Source organism: Cibotium barometz, chromosome 36, assembly GCF_041138505.1.
Source record: "Cibotium barometz isolate CiBa-2024 chromosome 36, ASM4113850v1, whole genome shotgun sequence".
Taxonomy (NCBI): Eukaryota; Viridiplantae; Streptophyta; class Polypodiopsida; order Cyatheales; family Cibotiaceae; genus Cibotium; species Cibotium barometz.
The window spans coordinates 13,904,235-13,919,706 of NC_141081.1; positions in this window are offsets into that span (position 1 = coordinate 13,904,235).

The window sequence follows — 15,472 nt, forward strand, 5'->3', positions numbered from 1 at the left end:
GAGCTGGACCTCAAAGCATTCTAGCTCTACGATGTGGTCTAGGTAGAATACAGCTCCTTGGTTCTTATCATGTGAAGTAGGTCTTTTCTTGGAGTAATTGGTTTTGTCGATGTGTATGGAACACAGCTAGATCGATGCATTCTTGCTCTACCACATGGTAGAGCTAGACCTCAAAGCTTTCTACCTCTACGATTTTAGCTCCACCACATGGTAGAGCTAGACCTCAAATGCAATTCTAGCTCCACCACATGATAGAGGTAGACCTCAAAGCATTCTATCTCTACAATGTGGTTTAGGTAGAATATAGCTCTACCACATGTACATTCAACCTCAGCCAGTTACATTTGTTGAAGTCTAGCACATAGTAGAGCTAGAAGAATGCAATTCTAGCTCCACCACATGGTCGAGGTGGACCTCAAAGCATTCTAGCTCTACGATGTGGTCTAGGTAGAATAGAGCTCTACCACGTGGTAGAGCTGGATCAAATGCAATTCTAGCTCCTTGGTTATTGTCATGTGAAGTAGGTCTCTTCTTGGAGTAATTGGTTTTGTTGATGTGTATGGAACACAGCTAGATCGATGCATTTTTGCTCTACCACATGGTAGAGCTAGACCTTAAAGCTTTCTACCTCTACGACTCTAGCTTCACCACATTCTAGCTCCACCACATGGTAGAGCTGGACCTCAAAGCATTCTAGCTCTACGATGTGGTCTTGATAGAATACAGCTCTACCACATGGTAGAGCTAGACCTCAAATACAATTCTAGCTCCAGCACATGGTAGAGCTCGACCTCAAAGCATTCTAGCTCTACGATGTGATCTAGGTAGAATACAGCTCTACCACGTGGTAGAGCTAGATCAAATGCAATTCTAGCTCCTTGGTTCTTGTCATGTGAAGTAGGTCTCTGCTTGGGGTTTTGTTGATGTGTATGGAACACATCTAGATCGATGCATTCTTGCTCTACCACATGGTAGAGCTAGACCTCGAATGCAATTCTAGCTCCACCACATGGTAGAGCTAGACCTCAAAGCATTCTATCTCTACAATGTGGTTTAGGTAGAATACAGCTCTACCATAGTTACATTCAACCTCAGCCGGTTACATTCATTGAAGTCTAGCTCTACCACATGGTAGAGCTAGGAGAGTGCATTCTAGCTCCACCACATGGTAGAGCTGGACCTCAAAGCATTCTAGCTCTACAATGTGGTCTAGATAGAAGACAGCTCTAGCACATGGTAGAGCTAAACCTCAAATGCAATTCTAGCTCCACCACATGGTTGAGCCGGACCTCAAAGCATTCTAGCTCTACGATTTGGTCTAGATAGAATACGGCGCTACCACATGGTAGAGCTAGACCTCAAAACATTCTAGCTCTACGATGTGGTCTAGGTAGAATACAGCTCTACCACGTGGTAGAGCTAGATCAAATGCGATTCTAGCTCCTTGGTTCTTGTCATGTGAAGTAGGTCTCTTCTTGGAGTAATTGGTTTTGTTGATGTGAATGGAACACAGCTAGATAGATGCATTCTAGCTCTACCACATGGTAGAGCTAGACCTCAAATGCAATTCTAGCTCCACCACATGGTAGAGCTAATCTCAAAGCATTCTAGCTCTACGATGTGGTCTAGGTAGAAAACAGCTCTACCACGTGGTAGAGCTGGATCAAATGCAATTCTAGCTCCTTGGTTATTGTCATGTGAAGTAGGTCTCTTCTTGGAGTAATTGGTTTTGTTGATGTGTATGGATTACAGCTAGATCGATGCATTTTTGCTCTACCACATAGTAGAGCTAGACCTCAAAGCTTTCTACCTCTACGACTCTAGCTCCACCACATGGTAGAGCTAGACCTCAAAGCATTCTATCTCTACAATGTGTTTTAGGTAGAATACAGCTCTACCAGAGTTACATTCAACCTCAGCCGGTTACATTCGTTGAAGTCTAGCTCTACCACATATAGTAGAGCTAGAAAAATGCATTCTAGCTCCACCACATGGTAGAGCTAGATTTCAAAGCATTCTGGTCAATACATTCAATACATTTATTAATCTTGCTCTGCCACCTGGTAGAGATAATATCTTTTAAAAAACCAGCACTAGAATACTTTGAAGTCTAGCTAGAATGCATTTATCTAGCTCTACCATGTGGTTGAGCAAGACTAATAAATATATTGAGAGATCCAAGATGGAGTAATTGAGATAGAATGCTTTGAGGTCTAGCTCTACCATGTGGTGGAGCTAGAATTGCATTTGAGGTCTAGCTCTACCATGTGGTGGAGCTAGAATCGTAGAGGTAGAAAGCTTTGAGGTCTAGCTCTACCACAGTTACATTCAACCTCAGCCGGCTACATTCATTGAAGTCTAGCTCTACCACATGGTAGAGCTAGGAGAATGCATTCTAGCTCCACCACATAGTAGAGCTGGACCTTAAAGCACTCTAGCTCTACGATGTGGTCTAGATAGAATATAGCACTACCACATGGTAGAGCTAGACCTCAAATGCAATTCTAGCTCCACCACATGGTAGAGCTCGACCTCAAAGCATTCTAGCTCTACGATGTGGTCGAGGTAGAATACAACTCTACCACATAGTAGAGCTAGATCAAATGCAATTCTAGCTCTTTGGTTCTTCTCATGTGAAGTAGGTTTTTTCTTGGAGTAATTGGTTTTGTTGATGTGTATGAAACACAGCTAGATCGATGCATTCTTGCTCTACCACATGGTAGAGGTAGACCTCAAATGCAATTCTAGCTCCACCACATGGTAGAGCTAGACCTCAAAGCATTCTAGCTCTACGATGTGGTCTAGGTAGAAAACAGCTCTACCACGTGGTAGAGCTGGATCAAATGCAATTCTAGCTCCTTGGTTATTGTCATGTGAAGTAGGTCTCTTCTTGGAGTAATTGGTTTTGTTGATGTGTATGGATTACAGCTAGATCGATGCATTTTTGCTCTACCACATAGTAGAGCTAGACCTCATAGCTTTGTACCTCTACGACTCTAGCTCCACCACATGGTAGAGCTAGACCTCAAAGCATTCTATCTCTACAATGTGTTTTAGGTAGAATACAGCTCTACCAGAGTTACATTCAACCTCAGCCGGTTACATTCGTTGAAGTCTAGCTCTACCACATATAGTAGAGCTAGAAAAATGCATTCTAGCTCCACCACATGGTAGAGCTAGATTTCAAAGCATTCTAGTCAATACATTCAATACATTTATTAATCTTGCTCTGCCACCTGGTAGAGATAATATCTTTTAAAAAACCAGCACTAGAATACTTTGAAGTCTAGCTAGAATGCATTTATCTAGCTCTACCATGTGGTTGAGCAAGACTAATAAATGTATTGAGAGATCCAAGATGGAGTAATTGAGATAGAATGCTTTGAGGTCTAGCTCTACCATGTGGTGGAGCTAGAATTGCATTTGAGGTCTAGCTCTACCATGTGGTGGAGCTAGAATCGTAGAGGTAGAAAGCTTTGAGGTCTAGCTCTACCACAGTTACATTCAACCTCAGCCGGCTACATTCATTGAAGTCTAGCTCTACCACATGGTAGAGCTAGGAGAATGCATTCTAGCTCCACCACATAGTAGAGCTGGACCTCAAAGCACTCTAGCTCTACGATGTGGTCTAGATAGAATACAACACTACCACATGGTAGAGCTAGACCTCAAATGCAATTCTAGCTCCACCACATGGTAGAGCTGGACCTCAAAGCATTCTATCTCTACGATGTGGTCTAGGTAGAATACAACTGTACCACGTAGTAGAGCTAGATCAAATGCAATTCTAGCTCTTTGGTTCTTCTCATGTGAAGTAGGTTTTTTCTTGGAGTAATTAGTTTTGTTGATGTGTATGAAACACAGCTAGATCGATGCATTCTCGCTCTACCACATGGTAGAGGTAGACCTCAAATGCAATTCTAGCTCCACCACATGGTAGAGCTAGACCTCAAAGCATTCTATCTCTACAATGTGGTTTAGGTAGAATACATCTCTACCACAGTTACATTCAACCTCAGCCAGTTACATTCATTGAAGTCTAGCTCTACCACAAAGTAGAGCTAGAAGAATGCATTCTAGCTCCACCACATGGTGGAGCTAGACCTCACAGCATTCTAGCTCTACGATGTGGTCTAGATAGAATACAGCTCTATCACATGGTAGACCTCAAAATGCAATTCTAGCTCTACGACGTGGTCTAGATAGAATATAGCTCTACCACATGGTAGAGCTGGACCTCAAATGCAATTCTAGCTCCACCACATGGTAGAGCTGGACCTCAAAGCATTCTAGCTCTATGATGTGGTCAAGATAGAATACAGCTCTACCACGTGGTAGAGCTAGATCAAATGCAATTCTAGCTCCTTTTGGTTCTTGTTATGTGAAGTAGGTCTCTTCTTGGAGTAATTGGTTTTGTTGATATGTATGGAACACACCTAGATCGATGCATTCTTGCTCTACCACATGGTAGAGCTAGACCTCAAATGCACTTCTAGCTCTACCACATGGTAGAGCTAGACCTCAAATGCAATTCTAGCTCTACCACATGGTAGAGCTGGACCTCAAAGCATTCTAGCTCTACGATGTGTCTAGGTAGAATACAGCTCTACCACGTGTGGTAGAGCTATATCAAATGCAAATCTAGCTCCTTAGTTCTTGTCATGTGAAGTAGGTCTCTTCTTGGAGTAATTGGTTTTGTTGATGTGTATGGAACACAGCTAGATCGATGCATTCTTGCTCTACCACATGGTAGACCTAGACCACAAATGCACTTCTAGCTCCACCACATGATGGTAGAGCTGGACCTCACTGCTCTACAATGTGGTGTAGGTAGAATACAGCTCTACCACAGTTACATTCAACCTCAGTCGGTTCCATTCATTGGAGTCTAGCTCTACCACATGGTAGAGCTAGAAGAATGCATTCTAGCTCCACCACATGGTAGAGCTGGACCTCAAAGCATTCTAGCTCTACGATGTGGTCTAGATAGAATACAGCTCTTCCACATGGTAAAGCTAGACCTCAAATGCAATTCTAGCTCCACCACATGGTAGAGCTGGACCTCAAAGCATTCTAGCTCTACGATGTGGTCTAGATAGAATACAGCTCTACCACATGGTAGAGCTAGACCTCAAATGCAATTCTAGCTCCACCACATGGTAGAGCTAGACCTCAAATGTAATTCTAGCTCTACCACATGGTAGAGCTGGACCTCTAGCTCTACGATGTGGTCTAGGTAGAATACAGCTCTACCACGTGGTAGAGCAAGATCAAATGCAATTCTAGCTCCTTGGTTCTTGTCATGTGAAGTAGTCTCTTCTTGGAGTAATTGGTTTTGTTGATGTTTATGGAACACAGAATCGTAGAGCTAGAATGCTTTGAGGTCCAGCTCTACCATGTGGAAGAGCTAGATCAAATGCAATTAGAGATCCTTGGTTCTTGTCATGTGAAGTAGGTCTCTTCTTGGAGTAAATGGTTTTGTTGATGTGTATGAACACAGCTAGATCGATGCATTCTGGTCAATACAGCTCTACCACATGGTAGAGCTAGACCTCAAATGCAATTCTAGCTCCACCACATCGTAGAGCTAGACCTCAAAGCATTCTAGCTCTACGATGTGGTCTAGGTAGAATACAGCTCTACCACATGGTAGAGCTAGACCTCAAATGTAATTCTAGCTCCACCACATGGTAGAGCTAGACCTCAAAGCATTCTAGCTCTACGATGTGGTCTAGGTAGAATACAGCTCTACCACGTGGTCGAGCTAGATCAAATGCAATTCTAGCGCCTTGGTTCTTGTCATGTGAAGTAGGTCTCTTCTTGGAGTAATTGGTTTTGTTGATGTGTATGGAACACAGCTAGATCGATGCATTTTTTCTCTACCACAGAGCTAGACCTCAAATGTAATTCTAGCTCCACCACATGGTAGAGCTAGACCTCAAAGCATTCTATCTCGACAATATGGTTTAGGTAGAATACAACTCTACCACACTTACATTCAACTAGTTACATTCAACCTCAGCCAGTTGCATTCATTGAAGTCTAGCTCTACCACATGGTAGAGCTAGAAGAATGCATTCTAGCTCCACCACATGGTGGAGCTTGACCTCGAAGCATTCTAGCTCTACGATGTGGTCTAGCTAGAATATAGCTTTACCACGTGGTAGAGCTAGATCAAATGCAATTCTTGCTCCTTGGTTCTTGTCATGTGGAGTAGGTCTCTTCTTGTCATGTGGAGTAGGTCTCTTCTTGGAGAAATTGGTTTTGTCGATGTGTATGGAACACAGTTAGATCGATGCATTCTTGCTCTACCACATGTTAGAGCTAGACCTCATAGCTTTCTACCTCTACGATTCTACCACATGGTAGAGCTAGACCTCAAATGGACCAGACCTCAAAGCATTCTTTCTCTACAATGTAGTTCAGGTAGTAGAATACAGCTCTACCACGTGGTAGAGCTGGATCAAATGCAATTCTAGCTCCTTGGTTATTGTCATGTGAAGTAGGTCTCTTGTTGGAGTACTTGGTTTTGTTGATGTGTATGGAGGAACACAGCTAGATCGATCCTTTTTTGCTCTACCACATGGTAGAGCTAGACCTCAAATGCAATTCTAGCTCCACCACATGGTAGAGCTAGACCTCAAAGCATTATATCTCTACAATGTGGTTTAGGTTCTAATACAGCTCTACCATAATTACATTCAACCTCATCCAGTTACATTCATTGAAGTCTAGCTCTACCACATGGTAGAGCTAGAAGAATGCATTCTAGCTCCACCACATGGTGGAGCTTGATCTCAAAGCATTCTAGCTCTACGATGTGGTCTAGGTAGAATACAGCTCTACCATGTGGTAGAGCTAGATCAAATGCAATTCTAGCTCCTTGGTTCTTGTCATGTGAAGTAGGTCTCTTCTTGGAGTAATTGGTTTTGTTGATGTGTATGGAACACAGCTAGATCGATGCATTCTTGCTCTACCACACATGGTAGAGCTAGACCTCAAAGCTCTCTAGAATGCATTTATCTAGCTCTACCATGTGGTAGAGCAAGACTAACAAATGTATTGAGAGCTCCAAGATGGAAAAACTCTTCATCTCCTCCACAGTGTTTTCATGGATATATATTGTGATTTTTGAATATGATATTTTAAGTTTTTTTTAAAGTGTAAGAATACAATAACTATAATTAACAATTGTGGTTTTTTTAAAAGTGTAAGAATACAATAACTATAATTAACAATTGTGGTTTTTGTTGCAGGTGAAAGATGTCTCAGAAAAGAAAAGTGGTGGAAGTTTCGGACAGTGTTAACTTTGCCTCTGCTGATCAACTACGACAGTGGTACTTAGATATTTGGGATCTTCAGGGTTCACAATTTAACAAAATTCATCTATTTGTTGCTAGTGATGTGGGCGTGGATACTTTTGAGGATCTAGGACCAATGACTCTATCTTATATTTTTGTAGTTGATTCTCATCCCGATATTAAATGCATAAATATTGGGGTACCTGGGATGCATGAGTATCAACTAGATCCCAAGGCATTCATTAATGAACAAATAGTAAGAGATAAACAAGATACTATGTTCTCTCGAGGGTGGAAGTTAGATTGTGCAAGTCAAGAAATAACTCTTGAAGAGTTGCAAGCTTCCATTGCTTATTGTGTGAAAGGAAAACAAAAAAAAGAGAAAATGCCCTCAAAAAATTGAGTTCAAAAAAAGGCAAAAAGCAGTACAGGTATTATGGATCTAGATGAAGCAGTTCTTAAATCTATAGTAGAGAAAACAGGCTTGGAAAATTCCACAAAAATAAGATTTGTGGATACCAAAGTTTTGGAAAATGAGGTGCAAAAGGCACTAAAGAGTGATACAAGGGGTATGGAAAAATACTCTAAGTATTTTCCATTCAAGTACAAAGAGTATGAGATCCCTGTAGATCAATGCTGGCTAGCTCCTGATTACTATAACTCTTGTCAAATAGAACCTCACCGTGTGGATGAATGTGTGTTATTTTTTGGTGCAAGTGCAAACAGGCTAGGAGCGTGTGCATACTTGATGTCTGTAAAGAATGCTGGCAAAAAGAAAGGAATTCCAATGAAACTAAGTGAGGTAACAGAGGAGAAACTCACTGAGTATTCCTATTAGATTATTGATGGCCAACATTCCATCTATGCTGCAAAATTCTTACGGTATCAAGAAATATATCTGCTATAGCTAATGAAGAGGCCCAATCATTATAAGTCAAACAACCATACTATGATGTCTTGCAGCACTTGAGGAGTCAGTGGATCTTCAATAATTCTCCGTCAAGGCCAGCATCTAGAGTAACAGAGGGCTCATCATCTCGTGTAGACTAGGATGTATGTCCATATTCCTTGCTCTCTTATAATTATATGTTTTGAAAAAAATACTTGATTTTGATCTTTTTTTCTTTTATTTCTTTGCAGAAATTTTTACGAATGGCTAGAATTACGGTGGGAGCATCCTTCATTTCAAAGTAGTCTCACATGGTCATTTACTCTGATGAAGTTTTCAAAGGCTAGCTTGAAATCATGGAGAAGCAAAACAAGAAACCAACTGCCACAGTTTTCAGATGTCTTGTTGGGCTAGACGAACAAGAAGCCAAACAAATACAATCAGAAATCAGGTCTGAAAAAATTATTCTTTCAAAGGATACTAAGGATGTAGATGTAATTATTCTTTCAAAGGATACTAAGGATGTAGATGTAATTATTCTTTCAAAGGATACTAAGGATGTAGATGTAATTGACATGCCAGAGCGTATCAAGCAGCTCAAGCAAGATAAAATTATTCAAGATGCATTGCTTGTAGAGTTCAACACTCTGAACAAGGACAAACAATGTCAAGATTGGTCAGAATTGACTATCACCTATAGCATCAATGAGGTTGTATACTCAATTCTTTTGAAGTTATGTGATGTGTATATAAAGTCAAAGCTACAGGTTGGATGAAAGAAGATTGATTTTCCAATAGAAGCAAGGCAATATGTGGAGTGGAATATTAGCCTTAGCAAAGAAAGTTCAACCTTGTCCTTGGATCTTCCTTGGTGTATTTATGCTGTGAGTCTTCCATTCGACGGGAGTGACTACTTGAAGCGCCACCTCAACAATCCAATTTTCATTGGGTTATGTGTTCTGGATACCACTGAAGATTTGGGAAGAAATATGCATTGGGATGATGTGGAATCATTTTTCAATCTTTTGAACGGCATTATGATCATTACAGCAGTAGTTGGTAGATCTTTGCCATCCCAATATGTGTTGCTTTTACCTTTCTAAATATTACAGATTTTATTCACTTGCAAAATGCTTTAAAAAATTTGAGTGGCATAGCAAAGGAACAGTATAATGGGGCATTGCATTTTCGACGTGACAACCGATGCATTGGTGTAATAGAGTTCTTCACATCCTTAGTGTTTTTCAGCAAGGGAGATGCCTTTCAAGGACTAGCAGATGTTCCTGATCTAGGTACACAAGCAACAATATTGGATACTGGACTTCTTGATATAGATAATGAAGATGTTAAAACTATCCCAGACATTGAGTTTCTACGAATCAAGAAGAATCTTTTGATCAAGCAATGTATTCAGAAGTATTGTAGAGAACGCTGCAAGCTTTTTTATCGCTACATCATCGAGCTAGGGCTAGCACTAAATAAGGAAGTGATTTGCCTAGTGGAGAGTATTGAAGATCAAAGAAATATGGTAACAAGGCTTCTTGACTTTGCAAAGTCAAGAAATGAGCAACCAGTTCCGCCTATTAACTAATAATCCAAGGAATACCACGGAAAGATCGAGCCATGGTGAAGTTCGTTCAGCTCGAGATTTTTTGGATTTTGAAGACAGTATGTAACTTCTTAATGGGCTTTCCTTGTATCTTCAATACTTTGATTTGGTGATGTTTTGACTTGTTATATCCTTGGTTCATTTTTTAGTAGTATTTAGTTCTTTTGATTTTATACAATGCTTTTATTATTTTTGTAGCTCTCTCGAAATTGGGCTTTGACATCTAGAATCACCAAGTTATGGATCCTTACATGTTCATTGACAAATTTACTTTTTACATAACCAATTGGTGAATTTGGAAAGCCTACTTAGTGGTCGCACAATGGCCAGTTGGTGAATCTGAAAATCTTGCTTATAAATCTAACATGATAGAGCTAGAGATCCTACCCTGTGGTAGATCTAGATTTCAATAGGTCTACAATTTGGTGGAGCTAGCTACCTCTTCAAAGTGGTGGACCAAGAATCCATTAAAGTCTAGCTACCTCTTCACAAAGTGGTGGAGCTAGGTCAATGCACCCCCCCCAAAGATAGTTTTTGCAGAGCATCCATTTAAGTCTAGCTCTACCATATGGTAGAGCTAGGCCAATGCATTTCTAGCTCCACCACATGGTAGAGCTAGTTCAAATGCAATTCCAGCTCCTTGGTTCTTGTCACGTGCGATGAGCAAGAACCCATTGAAGTCTAGACCTAGAACCTATGGAAGACTACTGGCTCCACCCATAAAGAAGCTATCTTGAAGTCTAGTTCAAATGCAATTCTACCTCCTTGGTTCTTGTCACGTGCGATGAGCAAGAACCCATTGAAGTCTAGACCTAGAACCTATGGAAGACTACTGGCTCCACCCATAAAGAAGCTATCTTGATCCCCAACTCAACCACATGGTAAAGCAAGACTTATAAATTCTAGCTCTACCATATGGAAAATCTAAAACATCTAAAATTTTAGCTTTACCATATAGTTGAGTGGTTTTGTGTTTCTCACCTCCACCTACTCTTGGAGCTCAAGGGTGGATCTCAAGGCCTACTTCCAACAAGAGCTCCCTTGCAAACTGGCTCTACCAAATGGTAGAGCTAGAATAATGGGTGTATTTGGAAATCCATTTTAAACCCTCCAATTCTAGAGTGAGCAAGTATAATTGATAATTGGTATCCAAACATGATTTCCTTTTAGATTACACCAATAAACATGTGTTAAGAGTGAGTGTTACAATTGTAAATTCTTTTAGTTTGAAAGATTATTGAGTCAATGTTACTTTTTTTTCTTTTAGATCCCGAAATTGAGATAGTAGCACCAAGTGAAGTAGCTACGGAATGCCACAATCAAACTGTGGATGAGAGCTTCTCCCACACATTTAGTGATGTCCATCCAAAAGGTTTAAAGACAAATGCTGACAATGAAATTGGGGTACCTAAATCTCCAACAAATGAAGCAATGGGTGAGAGTTTCCAGCCCGAAGAAGAAGTACCAAGAAGTACCGACACTGCTGTCTCCAAGAAATCAGTGTTGACAATTGTGTTGGACCTGAATGGTCTACTACTGAAACGTTGTCAACAACAACCATCTTCAATACATGAAACTATTCAAATGGATTCAAAACGATATATTGTACTAAGGCCAGGATGTATCCAATTCTTGAAGATTTTATTAAAAAATATTAATGTTGGGATCTGGTCAACAGCGACAGAGAGTAATGTTCTTCAAATATTGAGAATATTACAAGACAGAACAGGAGAGATATTGCCTTTTTTTGTAGTTTGGGCTCCAGAGGCTTGCGAGAAGGATAAAAGTAGTAAAATAGCTAGACCTGATAATCCAACAGTTCAGGCAATGTTCAAGCCATTGTCAAAAATTGCTTCATGTTTTGACTGTGATGCTCGTAGAACGGTTCTTATTGATGACTCTCCATACAAGGGATGTGCTTCTCCTGATAATAATTGTATATATCCTGCAAAGTTTGATGAAGAAAAGATGGTGACAATATTCTCATTGATGAGTTGCTCCCTTACTTATTGCAGCTTGATGAGAGTGAAGATGTGCGTGAGATCATTGGCTCTTATCGCTACGGACAACCTCCAGTATCCAATGAAAATAAATACAAATGTGTGGTAGATTTTTGGAGAAAGCGCAATTTAAATTGGTCACAGAAGACAATCTACACTGATAGGCTACCACTATCAGAGAAAGCGCAATTTAAATTGGTCACAGAAGACAATCTACACTGATAGGCTACCACTATCAGAGATTATACAAAAGTATGTCGACAATCAAGAGGTATTAGCGAGACAATATGAAAACAAAAGAGAAGAGATAATAGAAATTATGGCAAAAGAACGAGTCAATATTGCTAGCATGAGGGGACCACAAGTGATTTCTCTAGCTAGAAAATTGGGTTGATCTTTGTATGGAAGCTTGATCTTTGTCTTATGATTTTAATTCCCATGGTAGAGCTAGATCAATGCCTTCTAGCTCCACCTCATGGTAGAGCTAGACTTCAAAGCATTCTAGCTCCACGACATGGTAGAGCGAGACTTGAAAGCATTCTAGCTCTACCATATGGTAGAGCTAGATCAATGCATTCTAGCTCTTCCACGTCACCACATGGTTGAGTTGGACTTCAAACCATTCTAGTTCTACCATGGGGTCTAGCTAAAATATTTTGATACAGCTCTACCACGTGCTAGAGCTGGACTTCAAATATTATTTCTAATTTTGCCATGGGATCGAGCTAGAATACTTTGGTATAGCTCTATCACATGGTAGAACTAGATTTAAAAATATTCTAGCCCTACCACATGGTTGAGCTAGAACAGTGCATTCTAGCTCTACCACGTGGTTTATCTAGATCAATGCATTCTAATTTCACCACATTTTGATACTTGCTAGGACATTTTGTTGCATCTTTTTAGAATCAAATGGAAAGAGTCTTTGCATCTTGGGTCATTTTGTAATGCAACTAAAGTCAACATTTTAGAACAGTATTTATAGTTTAATGTTAGCGTGCATAATCACATTTGTTTTGTAATTGTTTAAAATCTATCTTTGCATAAGAGTAGTTGTAACATGCCTTCCCCCACATGCCCACCTTTATCATTAAGCATGCTCATTTTTTTCCAGGTCATGTGATTGATTCTAATTGGCAGAGGCGACTTCTTCATCACAGAGCATTAGTATGTCACATGTCCAAGAAAATCCAGAGTGTACGAAGACAGTTGGTTCAGCGCCGTCTTGACCGTCTACGGGAAATTGATGCAAGGTTGCGCTTTGTGCATCCCTCTGAGGGGGTTATCATAGTAACATGGTATTCGTCAGACCCAATATGCGTACCCCTACGCAAAGAGGATGATAGGAGGGCTATTATTCTAAACCTTAATGGTTTGTTGTGCCATGTTGTTGAAACCCAATATGATGAGAAGGATCCTCCTTATAGCAAAGAGTTGGTAAAATACCCAATTAACCAATATCATTATGTCCTATGTCACAAGGATGCACATGAGTTCTTAGATTGGTGTATTCAATTCTTTTATGTTTTTATTAGAGCGCATATAGGAGAACTAAGCTCTCTGGAATAATTGACATAGTATTTCCACAACAAAAGCCCAAGTTTGCAGGTGTTCTCTCACAGGAGCATTGTTCAAAATCCACATGGGTTGTGCAGAATAGACAAGTTTTCTTTAAAAAGCTTGAGACCTTTTGTGTGAGATCCCTGTTCCCACCGAGCAACGGATTCGGGGTACTAGCAACGGAAGTAGCACTTCATGCACGGGGCAGGGACCCACACTCGGGGCCTCGCCCACGGATATCCGGACAAGAGACTAATCCGTCGGTTTGTCCAAAACCGAAACCGAAAAAAACTTCCTTTACCCGGAAAGCATGGGCGATTCCACCAGGATAACTCTTTACTCTAACGTAGTCAAGATCATTACGGATCAACTGATCTGACTGCACCTTTAACGGTACTTGGTCAATTCAAGGAAGAAACTTGCACTTGGATCATTGGGATCAACGCTTTTTTCCCCATCAAGAGGCACAGCCGTTGATTCCTATCCATAGAACAATTTCTATCCGGGATTTACTTCATCTATCGTAATAATAGAAATTAAATCTCGATTTACGGATCCATCAGTCCAGCCTAACCCCATCCGATCTCATGGGTTAGCCAACCGCCCAACCACTGTAGTGATGGGATCCAATTTGGAATTTGGTTAGGTTTTGTCCCGGGTACCAAGGAAAAGAGTTCCAAGGCCCCCTAACCGGAAGTTCATGCAAACATAAACCTAGCCACACCACTTACACACCCAATATGAAATTGCCTTTTTCTTAGCTTCAGCTAACTTTAAAACAATCCTTTAATGAAACCATAGTACCACTGATCACAATCTTCCAATTTATTTGGTTGATTCATAATTTCCCATCATTCCTTCATCAGAGTATCTATGGCATCATTGGCAACTAGAACGCTCACCACCTGTCCACACAGGGGCCTTTTCAATAGTTCCTAGCCCATAATACTTGGCAATATAATCACTTATAAAAATCAAGATGGACTCTCGTTGAAGATCAGCAAGATCAACCAACAGATCCATATAAAGAGCCATGGACTCATCCATTGAAGACCAACAAGGTCAATCAACCAGATCCATGCCCGGTTTCACAAAACAACTCTTACTCCTTGTTCCAATATCTTCCAACGCACGTGTGGGTATCTTTGGCGACCCAGAGCCCGAGCACCGTATGGTCAGCACCCTCTAGGATCCTTCGCAGGTGACCTAGCGCTTCACTCATAGGCCGCTTCCTTGGTCCCTCATCCACCGTACCGGAAGCTCACCATTTAAATCGAACCGAGGCTGGTCAAGACCTCGGTCGACCTTGCTACGCGAGACGTCCTCCATTGACTCTCCGTCAACAGTTGCAACTTTAACAGTTAGGTCTTCATGACCTTAATCCATAAGACGGTCAAAATGCTTCCCCAGCATTCTTGACATAAAACAGTCATTTACAAACAGTCACAAAATACAGTTTCTAAATCGAACTCTCGTCTTTCCACATTATCCCTCCTTAGTCCACATTACTTATTCCACATTCCATTCAATGTGTACTCATTTTCATCCATTTCCTCATATCGACGACACATTAATTCACATACACATTCACCTTCACATCCATACATCCACATTTACATGTATACATCCATTTTCACATCCTCATTTATACATCCACATCCCATATCCACATTCATACATACACATCCATATCCACATCCAACATCCACATCCACATCCACATTCACATTCACATCCACATTCACATCCTCACTTATACATCCACATCCACATCCACATCCACATTCACATCCATACATCCACATCTACATGCATACCTCCATTTTCACATCCTCATTTATACATCCACATCCCTTATCTACATTCATACATACACATCCATATCCACATCCATACATCCACATCCACATCCACATTCATATTCACATCCATATATCCACATCTACATGCATACATCCATTATCACGTCCTCATTCATACATCCACATCCACATCCACATTCACATCCATACATCCACATCTACATGCATACCTCCATTTTCACATCCTCATTTATACATCCACATCCCTTATCTACATTCATACATACACATCCATATCCACATCCATACAT